Source organism: Odocoileus virginianus, chromosome 22, assembly GCF_023699985.2.
Source record: "Odocoileus virginianus isolate 20LAN1187 ecotype Illinois chromosome 22, Ovbor_1.2, whole genome shotgun sequence".
NCBI classification, from domain to species: Eukaryota; Metazoa; Chordata; class Mammalia; order Artiodactyla; family Cervidae; genus Odocoileus; species Odocoileus virginianus.
This window is the reverse complement of record NC_069695.1, coordinates 6,879,673-6,894,638: the sequence shown is the minus strand read 5'-3', so window position 1 is coordinate 6,894,638 and position 14,966 is coordinate 6,879,673. Positions and strand designations below refer to the sequence as shown.

The 14,966-nt window shown below is 38.4% G+C and overlaps 1 non-coding gene across 1 annotated transcript; it reads left to right on the top strand.

The window, feature by feature from the left end:
* Positions 1-13,269: 13,269 nt before the first annotated feature.
* LOC139030489 (U6 spliceosomal RNA) lies at positions 13,270-13,375 on the top strand. Its single transcript, XR_011482854.1, has one exon. It is a non-coding gene; the product is annotated as a U6 spliceosomal RNA (small nuclear RNA).
* Positions 13,376-14,966: the final 1,591 nt, after the last annotated feature.

Sequence of the window (14,966 nt, the reverse complement as noted above, 5' to 3'; positions counted from 1 at the left end):
CCCATCATCCTTCTGACTAGAATCCATCTGGGCTGAGAGATACCTGAGACACCAGGTAGGAGCCTGAGTCAGAAGGACTGTCCAGAGACAACCCAGAAACTAACCCCCTCCCCATAAAACCCGAGACTGTGAGCCACGTGCAGGGTGGACCTCCTGGGTTCCTTTACCCGCTGCTTCCTGCTGGGCACCGCTTCCCAATAAAGTCTCTAGGGTTGTCAGCACATGTGTTTCCTAGGACAATTCCTTTCTGAGTGTTAGATAAGAGCCCACTCTCGGTCCCTGGACAGGGTTCCCCTGTCTACAACAGTTCCACTAATGCTCAGGGCACTTCTCACCTCTCTATTAGAAGATATTTTGTCTGTGTGCCACCCAAAACAATAAATAGTCTTTCTCTTAAACATGTTAAGCTTGGGTCTGACTGTTTAACAAATTCAGTAGGAGCTAAGTGATTTGATCACACCTGTTTCTGTTGGGTTTACCTAGATCATAGCCTTTATAACTGAACTGAATCCTGGAAGACTGCGGAGGAGGAAGTTTCTGAAGTTACCTCCATATGGGCACAGGAGGAGAAACTGGCGGCGCTCGTGCCAAATACTTCCATCCTTGATCTGAATTCTCCCTCCTTATTTGTTACTATCTGATCCATTCCTTTCCATCTATCTGCTTCAAAAGGCAATTAAAGAGCCCAAATCTCGTTACTCCTCTTCTCAATAAAGACCTAAGAAACACTTTACCAGCTGTATTATCTCCTTTTTATCCCTGATCTGCAGTTAGTTCCACTAATTCTTTGGTGCTTTCTTGCCTTTCATGTTTTAATTATTTTTCAGTATTGGCTCTGAACTCATTTCAAAAGGCTTTATAAACTTTGGCAGTGGAAACAGTGTGGAGAGGAAGCTGCCGACATGCCTAGATTTCTGGTCTGCAACTTTGTAGTATCTTCATCCTCATAATTTCATTTTCAAAAATCATTTTTTTCTTACGACTGTTTTTTTCTTGCCGAGTCTCATAGAGTTTCAGTTCAAAGCACTCACTGAGGTCTAGGTTGCCAATTGTGGTATTTTAAAACACAGACTCCAGGCTTTCTGTGGGGCTTTTTCTGTTTGTTCTAAATTGTCTTTTCAATATTTTCCTAATTAATGTTCTTATTTTAGAATCATTTCCATTTTATGATTTTTCATTTTCTTCATTGTTAGTCAAAGTCATAAGTGCATATGATTTATGAAGCAAAATGAACAGAAGGACTTCTAAAGAAAACCAAAATTTCCCTTTTTTATGCCTGCCCACCCACAGTCTTAAACCCCAGAAGCAAACACTTTAACTGATTCCTTTTTATTTTCCTGGGGCTCACTTTCAAACACTTAATTAACACATTTACATCACCATTTCTTCCAGGAGTAATGTACAGGTGTAAGACTTGGACCATAAAGAAGGCTGAGCACTGAAGAATTAATGCTTTCGAATTTTGGTGCTGAAGAAGATTCCTAAGAGTCCCGTGGACAACAAGGAAATTAAACCAGTCAACCCTAAAGGAAACCAACTTCAAAAATTCACTGGAAGGACTGATGCTAAAGCTGACTCTAATATTTTGACCACCTGATAGGAAGAGCCAATTCACTGGAAAAGACCGTGATCCTGGAAAAGACTGAGGGCAGGAGGAGAAGGGGGCAACAGAGGATGAGATGGTTGGATGGCATCACTGACTCAAGGCAAGGTACACGAGTTCGAGCAACCTCCGGGAGTCGGTGATGGACAGGGAGGCCTGGCGTGCTGCAGTCCATGGGGTCACAAAGCATTGTACAAAGCTTAGAGACTGAACACCACCACCACCATCATTTCTTAACCATTGGCCTCCTGCCATGGTAGATGAGGATTTTGCTCACTTACATCATTCCTCACCTCTCCAAATCTTTCTCTCTATATTTAGTTTTATAAGACAGAAGTTTATAAGTCTATAGTTTCTGCAGTAAGAACAAAACAAGTTAAAACCACTATTTCTTGGCCCAAAATTATGCACATCTCGGCTCCCTACTTAATCAGATGACAAGACACGAAAATTTATCCTTGTCACCTCCTCTCTTCCCTTCCACCATCTGTCCATCAACCAGATCTACACTTTTAGTAATAGCAGAGTGGATACTTTTTACAAGCTGTTCTATAAACTTCCTACAATTTTCCATAATCTTTATAGGCTTATTCTAAAAGATGAAAACTGTAAGTGGTATGTGATTTACTGTGGTCATGTCAATAATGAGCTATATCATAAGCTATGCCTCCATATTCTTTTCCAGTGTTGTTTTCTGATTAAAGTATAACATACTAAGAATCAGTTCAATTGTATTCTCTTTTTTCATAGTTTATCAATTTCCTTTAGCACATTCTCAAATATTTTGAGATTCACAATCATATTATCTATCTTTTCAGTCTTCTTTTCTTTCCTTTCCAGAGACCACCTTTTTGGTGTCTTCCTTCTCTTTCCATAATACAGACTGAGGCTGCTTTGTAGGCCTAGCACACAGAATTCCCATCACTGCATTCTGGCTTGGATCTTGTGTTTCCTAAATTCTGCATATTTTTTCCTGATATGTTCCCCTCCTTTTTTCAGGAGCATATCCTCAAGGAACTTTCTAAAAAAGGATACTCAACCATTTTGATCTGAAAAAGTTCATTCAACCATCATGTTTGATTTAATGGCTATTATCTTTGAGTATAAAGTGTTGTTGATAAGGATTCTAATCTCATTCCTTTGTCAGCAACTTCTGTTTTAACGTCTCCATAGCCTAGTTTTGGGAATGGTCTCCTTATCTTTGCTGTTATAAAAGTCACAATTATCTCTCTCAGTTCAGTTCAGTCACTTAGTCATGTCCGACTCTTTGCGACCCCATGGACTGCAACACGCCAGGCTTCCCTGTCCATTAAATCTCTTAGTGTCTCTTTACACATTCATTGTGCTTAACACTATCTGAGCCTTTTCATTCTGAACACTGCATTCTTTGTTTGATTCTGGGAATTTTTTTTCTGATTTCTTCTGTTCCACAAATTTGCTAATACTTATTCATCCTCTCCATTAACTTTAAGACTCAGTTTTATCCCTTTATTCTTTCCTATCTAAAACCTCTCCCTAGGTAATTTCTTCATCTCCTGTGGCCTAAACTGATTGATATACTGATGACTGCAAACTTACATCTCCAGCCTGATCTCCCTCCACACTCTGTGGACTCTAGGGATCCAACTGCCTATTGATCTGATCTACATGCTCAGATATGTAATATACATCTCAAATATGACCCCTTCATACCTTTTCCCAGTGAACACCTCCCATCTTCTTCCCAAAGGCAATAATTACTATTTATAACACTATAGTTTAGTTGTGTCCCACACAGTATACAGTATTTGCTATCTGGCCTCTTTTACTTACTGTTCTTTGTGAACTTCATCCACTTGTGTATAACAAAAGTTCATTCACTTTAGTTGTAATACAGTAATGTAATACTCTATTATATGAATATGTGAGCAATTATTTATTTAATCTACTGTCAATAGCGACATGGGTTGTTTTCTATCTTTAGCCATGATGGATAGTGTCGTCCATCAATCAGGTATGCAGCTCTTGATACACATCTGCATGCATTTCTATTGTGTATGTAACCAACAGTGGAGCCACAGTAGTGAAAAGAAAAAAATAGAAAAGAAAAATCAATGAGCTACCCCTACGTAGCTATAAGAATAGCCAAAATCCAAACACATTGACAATAACAAATGCTGTCAAAAAACAGAAACCAACGGGAACTCTCCTTCACTGTTAGTGTAAAGATAACATGGAAACAGCACTTTGAAAGATAGTACAGTGCTTTCTTCCAAAACTGAGCATCATTTTCCCCAAGACCCAGCAATCAGGCTCCTTGGTATTTACCCAAATGGGTTGAAAAACCTGTCCGTGCAAACCTATACACAAATATTTATAGTAGTTTTATTCACAACTGCCAAAACTTGGAAGCAACCAAGATATCCTTCAGTAGGTTAATACCTAAATGACCTAGGGTACATACTGACAATGGAATATAGCTCAGTGTTTAGAAGAAATAAGCTATCAAGCCATGAAAATTCATGGAGGAAACTGAAACACATATTATTGTGTGAAAGAAGCCAATCTGAAAAGACCACATACTATATGATTCCAACCATATGGCGTTCTGGATAAGGCATGACCATGGAGGCAGTGTAAGAGTCTCAGTGGTGACCGGAGGTTCAGGGCACAGAAAGACAGCAGGCAAAGCACAGAGGAGTTTAAAGGCAGCGAAGCTACTGTGTCTGAAACTATAATGGTGGATGGGTTTTGTCCAAACCCATAAAACATAAGGACTTCCCTGATAGCTCAGTTGGTAAAGAATCTGCCCGCAATGCAGGAGACCCCAGTTCAGTTCCTGGGTCGGGAAGATCTGTTGGAGAGGGGATAGACTACCCACTCCAGTATTCTTGGGCTTCCCTTGTGACTCAGCTGGTAAAGAATCTGCCTGTAATGAGAGAAACCTGGGTTCGACCTCTGGGCTGCGAAAATTCCCCTGGAGAAGGGAAAGGCTACCCACTCCAGTATTCCAGCCTGGAGAATTCCATGGGCTGTACAGTCCATGGGGTTGCAAAGAGTTGGACATGACTGAGTATCTTTCACTTTCATAAAACAAAACAAGAGTGAATTCTAATATAAACTACGGGCTTTGAGTGATAATGACATGTGAATGTTCATCAACATGAAGAACATACCATTCTGGTGGCGGATACTGACATGTAAAGGTATGAATGTGAGAGGTCATGGGGTATTAGGAACTCGACACTTTCTGCTCAATTCCACAGTGAACCTAAAACTGCTCTAAAAATACATCTATTTGTAAAGAAGAAGCTAAGCAAAACAGGAAAATCCTGTTGGAAGCACTTTGATATAGACACAAAAAAAACAAACAGTGGGGCTCAATTCAACTAATACTAACAAACTCTCCTCTTAAATCCTTCAGTGGGTTCCAGGTTGGGTTTCTGAGACACTGAGATGAAAGTTCACGTGTAACAGATTTATCTGAGAGTATTCCCAGGGAAAGGTGAGCAGCGAGGGTCAATGGGATCGGTGGCGGGGGGCAGGGGGAGAGGGGAAGCAAACAAGGCATAGTATCAGGTGAGCCCCCAAATGTTGGCTTTCTGTCAACTCTACTGGGAAGACGAAAACAGGGCTTGTCGCTCCTGAGGTCACTCCCCATAGAACAGGGAATCTTCGAGCACTATTGATGGGCATGTACATCAGTGCAGCCACTCCGGAGAAAACAGTACAGAGGCAACTCAAAGTATTAAAAACAGAACTATCACATGATCCAGCAATTCCAAATCCAGATGTTAATTCAAAGAAAACAAAAACGCTAAGTCAAAAAGATATATGCACTCCAGTGTTCACTTGACTATTTACAACAGTCAAGATATGGTAACAACCTAAGTGTCCACTGGTGGATGAATGGACTAAATAAATGTGACTCACATACACAGGCTTGCATACATAATATTATTTAGCCATTCAAAAAAGGAAACTCTGCCATTTGGTACACCGTGGATAGGCCTCAAGAACTTTATGCTAACTCAGTTATAAAAGAAGCAAATCATGGGGATATACTATATAGCAATGGTGATTATGCTTAATACTGCATTGCATATTTGAAAGTTGCCAGGAGAATAAACTTGAAAAGTTCTCATCACAAGAAAAATAATTCTGTAGCTCTAAGATGTTAACTAGACTTACTGTGATCATTTAGCAATATATAAAAATATCAAATCATTATGTTGTACACCTGAATACTATGTCAATTATACCTCCATTTAAAAAAACAGGTTTACCATATTAAACACAAAACTTTGTAAATTGAAAAACACAATAGACAAGGTCAACAGAAAAACAATGTAAATGACAGAAAAAATACTTTTAAATACAAAAATGTTTTCCATACATCAACAGTAAAACTCTGAAAAGGAAATTATGATACTAAAAAATAGGAGCTGGTAATCCATCCATTAAACCATAAAAGCATTGGGCTCATTCAAATATGAAAAGATGTTTAGCTTCACTACTAATCAAATGAATATTAAAACAAAAAAAATTTTTTTGTTTTAACTTTTTAACCTATCACATTAACAAAAATTTATAAATAACAACACTATATATGTGAAAACATTGGGAGGCAGGTACTCATTGGTGGGCATATAAATTTGGTACCACCTTTTAGAAAGTAATTTAGAAGTATATATCAAAATCTAAAATTTATTCTAACATTTGACCCAGAAATTCTACTTTAAAGAAGTACTCATACAGGCTTACCAAGATATTTACACAAGAATGCTGCATAGACTTATATAAACAAAAAACTAGAAATTATCCAAAGAACTTTAAACATTTCATAAAGAGTACCTTATAATTATGGCACTATCATAAAGTAAAATCATCTTAAGTCACAAAAAAGAAAGAAGCAAATCTATACATACCAACACAGAAAAATGTCACTGATATATTGTTATAAAAGCATATTATCAATACATACTCCATGTTTGAACTTCGAAAGCATTATGCTGTTCAAAAAGACAGCTGTAAAAAGAAAACACACAATGCATGATTCCAATATATAAAATGCTAAAAAAACACAAATCTATAGAGATGGAAACAGATCAATGCTTGCCTGGGACTGGATGGGACCAGAGCTTGCCTGCAAATGGAGGTAGAAATCTTTGAGGTGATGGAAATATACTAAAACTAAATTGTGGTGTTGATTGTATAGTTAACTGTCAATTGAATAAGAACATCCCTGATAGCTCAATTGGTAAAGAATCTGCCTACAAGGCAGGAGACCCTGGTTCAATTCCTGGGTTGGGAAGATCTGCTGGAGAAGGGATAGGTTACCCACTCCAGTTTTCTTGGGCTTCCCTGTGGCTCGGCTGGTAACAATCAGCCTGCAATGTGGATTAATTAGTTGACTTAACTTTGCGAATTTTATAGCATGTAAATTATACCTGAATAAAGCTGTTTTTTCACAGCTTTATTTATTTTGTGTCTCTATTTACAGAGACATAAAAAGCAAAATACTCATCAGTCTAGTAATAGCATGTGCATACCCAGGTATATGTATGTTTCCACGAAGAACTCTCTGCCTTAGAACACTCCCATATTTGAATATTTTAATATGAATATTACTTTCAATACATTCAGAAAAAAATTGGAAAATTATTATTTTTCAAAATACTGATTTATAAAATAATTTATAAAAATTCTAAAAATATTATCTTTGAAAGCTCTTGGATTATATACAGTTCCCACCCTGCCAGCCTCCAAAAACACAAAATCTGATTTCATATGTCTGATCAACAGAGCAGTATGATATTTTGCAAAAGCAGAGTAAATTAAGAAGACCAAGCCATTTGTAAATACAACATCACAGAATGGAAGGTATAAAGGTCACTGCTAACATTCACTGAGCACTGCTCTAAGTGCTCTGAATGACCTCACCTATGCAATCCACATAACCACTCAACGTTGTGATCCAACCAGTGCACTTGGCAAAGACCACAGAGCTGGTGACCGCAGAGCAGAGATTTAAGCCCAGGTAGTCAGACATCAAGGCCTGGGCTCTAAAGCTAGGCCAGACTGCCCTATTCTAAATGGGTCATACTCATATTACACATAGAAACTAATTCTCTGATTACACGTTTGTTTCAATAAAACACTTTCTACATTTTTATTTTGGTGGTCAGCTTTTAATTTCTTTAACTATTCCCACATTGCCAATTCAAGTCAACAGAACACATAAAGTAGGTATTTGAGAAGATTTCATACAATTCTAAATAGCTAGTACCGGAAATGGCACAAAATGGGGTTTAGAAAATATATGTTGAATTATGTTGAACACTTTTAACAACGTTGCTTTCCACAAATTCAGACTGGCTGACAGTTTAAAAATCAACGTTAAAAAAAAATTCATAATAGATGGAACAAAATCCTTCCTATTTCTTTCAAGGTTTAAGACATCAGGATACATATATATATGTATGTGTGTGTATGTGTATATGTGTATGTGTGTATGAATACCGATTCATGATGTTGTAGGGCAGAAACACACACAACATTGTAAGGATTATCCTCCAATTTAATAAATAAATAAATAAATAAAATGGATAACCAACAAGATCCTACTATATAGCACAAGGAACGCTGCTTAATATTATGTAACAACCTAAATGGGAAAAGAATTTGAAAAAGAATAGATATATGTATAACTGAATCATTTTCTGTACTCCTGAAACTAACACAGCACTGTTAATCAACTATGTTGTTATTTAGTTGTGTCCTAAGTCTTTTGTGACCTCATGGACTGTAGCCCGCCCGGCACCTCTATCCATGGGATTTCCCAGGCAAGAATACTGGAATGGGTTGCCATTTCCTTTTCCAGGGGATCTTCCCGACCCAGGGATGGAATCCATGTCTCCTATTTGGCAGGGAGACTCTTTACCACTGAGCGACCAGAGAAGTCATACTCAAAGAAAAAATTTTTTAAGAAGAAGATATCAGGAAGCCTGATGCAATAGAGACTACCCACTGGAAAAACACTGCAACCCATCGCATTTAAATTATTTCTACAACTTCACTAACAAGTAATTAATAAAGCCAAGCTCCCAGAGACACTGATCATAGTGATCATATATCAAATAGACGTGCAGGCCCTTCTACACCTCCCACTGAAACAGGTAATGTGGCATGTTCACACTGAAAATAGGATATAATAAACCCATTTAGATTCTCTCATCATTAAAAGAGGACAAATAAACCCAGCATTAATGCTTGGCTATGATATCCTTAAAATGATGCTAATCCTCCTAAATCCCATATTTCTGCAGTTAAAGGTTACAAATATTCTCATCACAAAATGAGCCTTAGAAACACAAAGATTCCATTGATTTTAAAATTTGAAAATAATTACCTCTTTTCTCATAAAACCCAAATAAATGCAAATCCCAGTGTGTCCTAGTGTAGAGGGTTTCCTCCCTTATCTTAGGGTTACTGATATTATCCTGCCACCTTTTTTCATCCAGCTGGGATGAAAATAACAGCTCTCTGAAACAGCTGAGTTCACAACTCAATCTAAAAAGCCTCATTTAAACATACCCTCATTCATTAATTTTGAAATTAAGTTTTATCAGTTCTTGCCATATCAATGTGAAAGTCCTCAAATATAATGCAAAAGTTATTATCTTATTCTTCTGCAGTGTTTAAAAATTAATAATGGTGAAAGCCCAATTTCCATCTAGCCACGTCAAGGCATTCGAGTCAATGAATTGCGTAGACTTTAAGAAGTTCAGGCATCATTACTAAGTTTAGCCCCCTTTGAACTTATAACCAACATTCCTATTCTGTCAATATCATCATATTGAAACTCTTGGCATTATAAAGCTAATTTTACACACCAATTTCCCATCGGTTGTCATACTCCATATTGGATAATATTTTCATGTTAAGCATTGAGATAAAGTCTTTTCTAGCTGAATTCTTATTGAGAAACTGAATTTTGTTTAAAACATCAGTTTTAATCTCTGAACACTGAAATGAGCTTCTGTATTTTTAATTTAGGTTCATTTTAATATTGTTCTGATTTTCATCTTGATGAAAATCATTATTTCAAATCATCTTCTGTTCGACCACTGAGGCACAGCTGGCTTACGTCTAAAAATACACACCAAACCTTTTGTACCTATTGACTTAGAGGGAGGTATCACGAAAATTAGCTTTGTTGTGCAAATTTCATGGAGTTTACAACAATCACCTACAGAAGGAACTAATGGTTACACTATGCTGATCAGGGCTGTTACAAGGATAGATTCTGTAATTCTGACTTGCTTCTCCTGACCGGGGAAATGTCTTTTTTTTAATTTTGTGTACGGCACAGTTCCTGGCACATATCGGGCACCAGCTACCAAGGAAGAAAGGGAGGGAGGAATTCATATTCAAAAGTGCTTTGGAAACTGTAAATCCCATGCATATACAAGAGCTCTGTATTATTACTGTTTTCATTAGCACCAGGAGAGCGGTTTATCTGCTTATGTGATTAGCTGCACTTATATTATGTCCTTCTCAAGAGCCTGCCTTGCTCTCGCAGTAGGGCTAAATGAACTGCCTCCTCTTAAGGCCTGATAATTCCTACACCAAATGAAATCCATCTTCTTAAGCAAAAGGAATGATTATTGCTTACCTATACTGAGCTGACAGGGGAAGAAAAGCCTTCCCATTCTACCAAATAAAAAATAATAATAATCTCTATTTTCTTTCAAATATCACACCTCACTCAGACTTGCCGATCCCCCCAACGAAAGGATAAACAGGTCAATAGGCCATTGAGATAAATGTCACAAAGAAAAAAACTACTCAAAGTAAACACCACAATGTTTTTGTCTTCAGACAGATTTACATTCTTTTCTTGATCCTCTCACAATGCCCTTTCCCAAATTTACAAAGTATCTTAGAATTACATTTAAAATAACAAGACTATCCTGTGAAAACCTGTCAAGATGTGTTGGGCTTCTTTTCTAGCTATGATTGTCCAGTTTTATTTAAAAGAACAGCTAAACAATAACACTGCTTGACATATAAGATGATGTTCAAAACAAGGACCTGCAAACAATGCATATATCCCGATCAAGTGAGTCTGTGTGTGAGAGAGAGAAATATCTCACATTGACTAGACTATATCAAAAATATCAGATTTAATTCTAGTTGTCATATTTTGAGAGAAACAATTGAAACTGGGATATTTAACATTTACAGAGAAGAATGTGATCAGTCTAACAATGTTGTTACATGAGGACATCTGAGTAAAGCAGGTTTATTAAAACTGGGTCCCAGAGAATCTTAGAGAAACAGAAGTGTCTGGAAAAGAGACGTGTCCACTTTCTTTAAATAATTGGAGGAATCACCTACAAATATGAAGGAGGCAAGTTTTTACTTCTTGACAAAATTAGGAGCAATGCATTACATCTTATGAGATACTCAGTTCCCAACAACTTAAGAAGGAAATTCAGGATTTGGGTTTGGAACATGTAATTTTGAGATACCAAGTAGGTATCTTGCAGAAGGAAATGGCAACCCACTCCAGTATTCTTGCCTGGGAAATCCCATGGACAGAGCGGCCTGGTGGGCTCCAGTTCATGGGGTTGCAAGAGAGTCAGACACGACTTAGTTACTAAAACAAACAAAGTAGATATCTGGGGCTTCTCAGGGGATGCCCGTGGTAAAGAACCTACCTGCCAATGCAGGAGCCTTAAGAGACAGGTCTGCCCCCTGGAGAAGGGCACAGCAACCCACTCCAGTAGTCTTGCCTGGAAAATCCCATGGACAAAGGAGTCTGGCAGGCTATGGTCCACAGAGTTGCAAAGAGTCAGACACAACTGAAGTGACTTTCAGTTCAGTTCAGTCACTCAGTTGTGTCTGACTCTTTGTGACCCCATGGACTGCGGCACGCCAGGCTTAAACTCATGTCCATCGAGTGGGTGACGCCATCCAGCCATCTCATCCTCTGTCATCCCTTCTCCTCCCACCTTCAATCTTTCCCAGCATCAGGGTCTTTTCCAATGAGTCAGCTCTTCACATGAAGTGGCCAAAGTACTGGAGTTTCAGCTTCAGCATCAGTCCTTTCAATGAATACTCAGGACTGGTCTCCTTTACGATGGACTGGTTGGATCTCCTTGCAGCCCAAGGGACTCTCAAGAGTCTTCTCCAACACCACAGTTCAAAAGCATCAATTCTTCACTGCTCAGCTTTCTTTATAGTCCAACTCTCACACCCATACGTGACCACTGGAAAGACCATAGCTTTGGTTTATAGAAAAACCTGCCTCCTGAGAAATCTGTATGCAGCTCAAGAAGCAACAGTTAAGTGACTTAGCACAAATAAATATTTAAATGAAGATAAAGAGAAACACACACACATACAGGTTTATCTATATAAATTCTATACACATATATAAATTTGATAGTTGGGATTCTAGAAAGAAGACAGAGCTTGAGGCATAATTTTGATAATATTTGAAATCTTAAGTCTGGATGAATTCATCTAGGAAGCAAATTTATTTAAGAGAAGTGGTCCAAGGACTAAGCCCTAGGCTATCCTAACATTTATATATCTGAAAGATAAGGATCAAGAAAAAGAGACAGGAGTATCTTAGTTTGAGTTTCCCTAGAAGTAGACTCTGAATCAGTTATTTGGGTACAGGTAATTTATTGGGTTAGCCAAAAAGTTCATTTGGGTTTTCTGTAAGATATTATGGAGAAATCTGAATGAACCTTTTGGTCAACCCAATATCTGAGATGTGACCCCAAGAAACACTAGAAGTGAAATGAGATCAAGGGACAAGGAAGAAAAAGCAGCCAGTAAAGTTAACGCTATCAAGCAAGTTTATCGTTGGGCACCAGTGGAGCTTAATTCCCCTGAAAAACGCTGTAAACCAATATAGAACACAAGCCTCAAGGTTATCCTTCCAGCAAGAAAAGAAACTGGAGGGTATTTAGATACTGACTGCATCAGTCTTGAGTTGGGATCTGCTCCCAGGAGGCATTCATTCTTTGATATTTTGAGCCTCCCAGGCTTGTGGGCTGCGTGGGCTCCAACATCCAACACAAGCTCAAATGTAGAGACAGCTGCAAGTTGGCTGGAGCACAGTGAACTGATGAAGGACCAGTCAGACGACAGCCTCCATCACAGGATGGCACAGTCAGAAAGATGGGGAGAAACAAATGCATCCTGCAAGCCAAGTGAATCATGAGCTAACAACGCAAAACGGGTCCCTGCATTATGTTTGATATGGGGGACATGCCCTCTGATTGTCCCTTCAGCAACAATTTTCTATGGTATTAAGCAGTAGAAAAAAAGAAAAAAAATCAGCAGCACAGAGTCCCCAAAGTGAAATTCTCCTTCTTCCACCTTTAGAATGAGTTCTGTACAATAGGAGATAAGTGGCTTATAAAGACGCATTGAACAATATGTTAATTAAAGGAGTAGTGCCAACTGCAGGAACATTTATAACCTTCGGGGAGAAAAGGAAACTTTCTTTTTAGAAGACACTATGGAGGGCTATTGCTTGCGCAGCAGATATTAGCTGAGCAGTCGTCAATAATGTCTACCACTGGGTGTACTATGTACGTGCAGGCTCAGTCGTGTCCAACTCTCTGTGACCCCAAGGGATTTTCCAGGCAAGAACACTGGCGTGAGTCCTCGCTTCGGCAGCACACATACTAAAATTGTAACAATACAGAGAAGACTAGCATGGCCCTGCACAAGGATGACACGCAAATTCGTGAAGCGTTCCATTTTTTAAAACAGAATTTTGGACTCTGTAGGAGAAGGCGAGGGTGGGATGTTGCGAGAGAACAGCATCGAACATGTATGTTATCTAGGGTGAAACAGATCACCAGCCCAGGCTGGATGCATGAGACAAGTGCTCGGGCCTGGTGCACTGGGAAGACCCAGAGGGATCGGGTGGAGAGGGAGGTGGGAAGGGGGATCGGGATGGGGGATACATGTTAATCCATGGCTGACTCATGTCAATGTATGACAAAAACCACTACAATATTGCAAAGTAATTAGCCTCCAGCTAATAAAAATAAATGGAAAAAAAAATTAATTAATTTAAAAAAAGAAAAAAATAATACTGGAGTGGGTTGCTATTTCCTGCTCCAGGGAACCTGCCCAACCCAGGTATAGAACCCACACCTCCTGTGTCTCCAGCATTGACAGGGCGATTCTTTACCACTGAGCCACCTGGGGAGCCCCCAGGCATATTACACCTTTCATAAAATCATGAGAATATACTTACTGGCTTCTAGACTCAGATTACCTTCAATTTCACTGGAATGCATTTCTAGTGTAGAAAGATGTAGAAAGATTTCCCAGATAAAATTCCCCTATTAGAAAATCCCAAAGCCCCATCAACTATGTTTCCTTATTCACTGTACATGTTTCTTCTAAAAATATTTTCTTCACAATTTGAAAAATGATTATGGATACTGTTTTAAATTCTTAAGTGTGTGCAAAAGAACTGGAAGAAAAGATTTATCTGTAGGACAGTAAATAAATGAGATTTGTCCTTCAGCTCACCTTCAGATAGAAAGGTAACCTTTTTGACTTTATCATCAGGAAAAAGCAGACAGCAATGAAATTTGCTGTGTAAATAATGGCCTGTGGCATGATTAGAAGCAGCCATACCTTAAAGCACTCTTTTTTAACTCATAAAAAGATATTTAGCATCTGATCACTGATATTTTTGTGTGTAAAAGACACCACTTCGAAATACAGGTATCTGTATACTGCCTGAGAAGGCGTTAACCGAAACTCAGACTCTGACATTTATTTTGAAGCTATTTCTCATGGAACATCACCATAGCTGCTATTCTGTGGGACTGACAGTACATCCTCAGCCGTTTGCCTTTAAGAATCATTTAAAGGACCAAGGGAAGAAGGAAAATTAAAAAGCAAATTAAATGTCACAAGTGAAGGGCTGTCACCCTCAGATTTAATAATGTCGTTATCAAAAGTTAAATACCAGGTAATTATGAATATGAAGATATGTAAGAAATCTACAGCACAATTACATATAGCCAGCATTTTCAGAGTTAAGAAGAATTTCCTAAATGACTATTATCATCTACACAGCCTATCCGTACCAGCCCACTAAATCGAGGTAGTTAGAAGTTACCTGAATTGTAAGGATGGGATTTGGATTATTTCCACTCGGATGCAGTCAGTTAGATTTTTTTCTTATGCTTTGTTTTAGTCCTTTAAGAGGGATGTGGCCCAGTGTGTTGGTGGTGTATATGCCGAGTTACCTTGCAAAATGGTTCCCTCTGCAGGCAAATACTTTGTGATGATACGATGCTAAACATGGATAATAATTCTATCACAGTTTTCC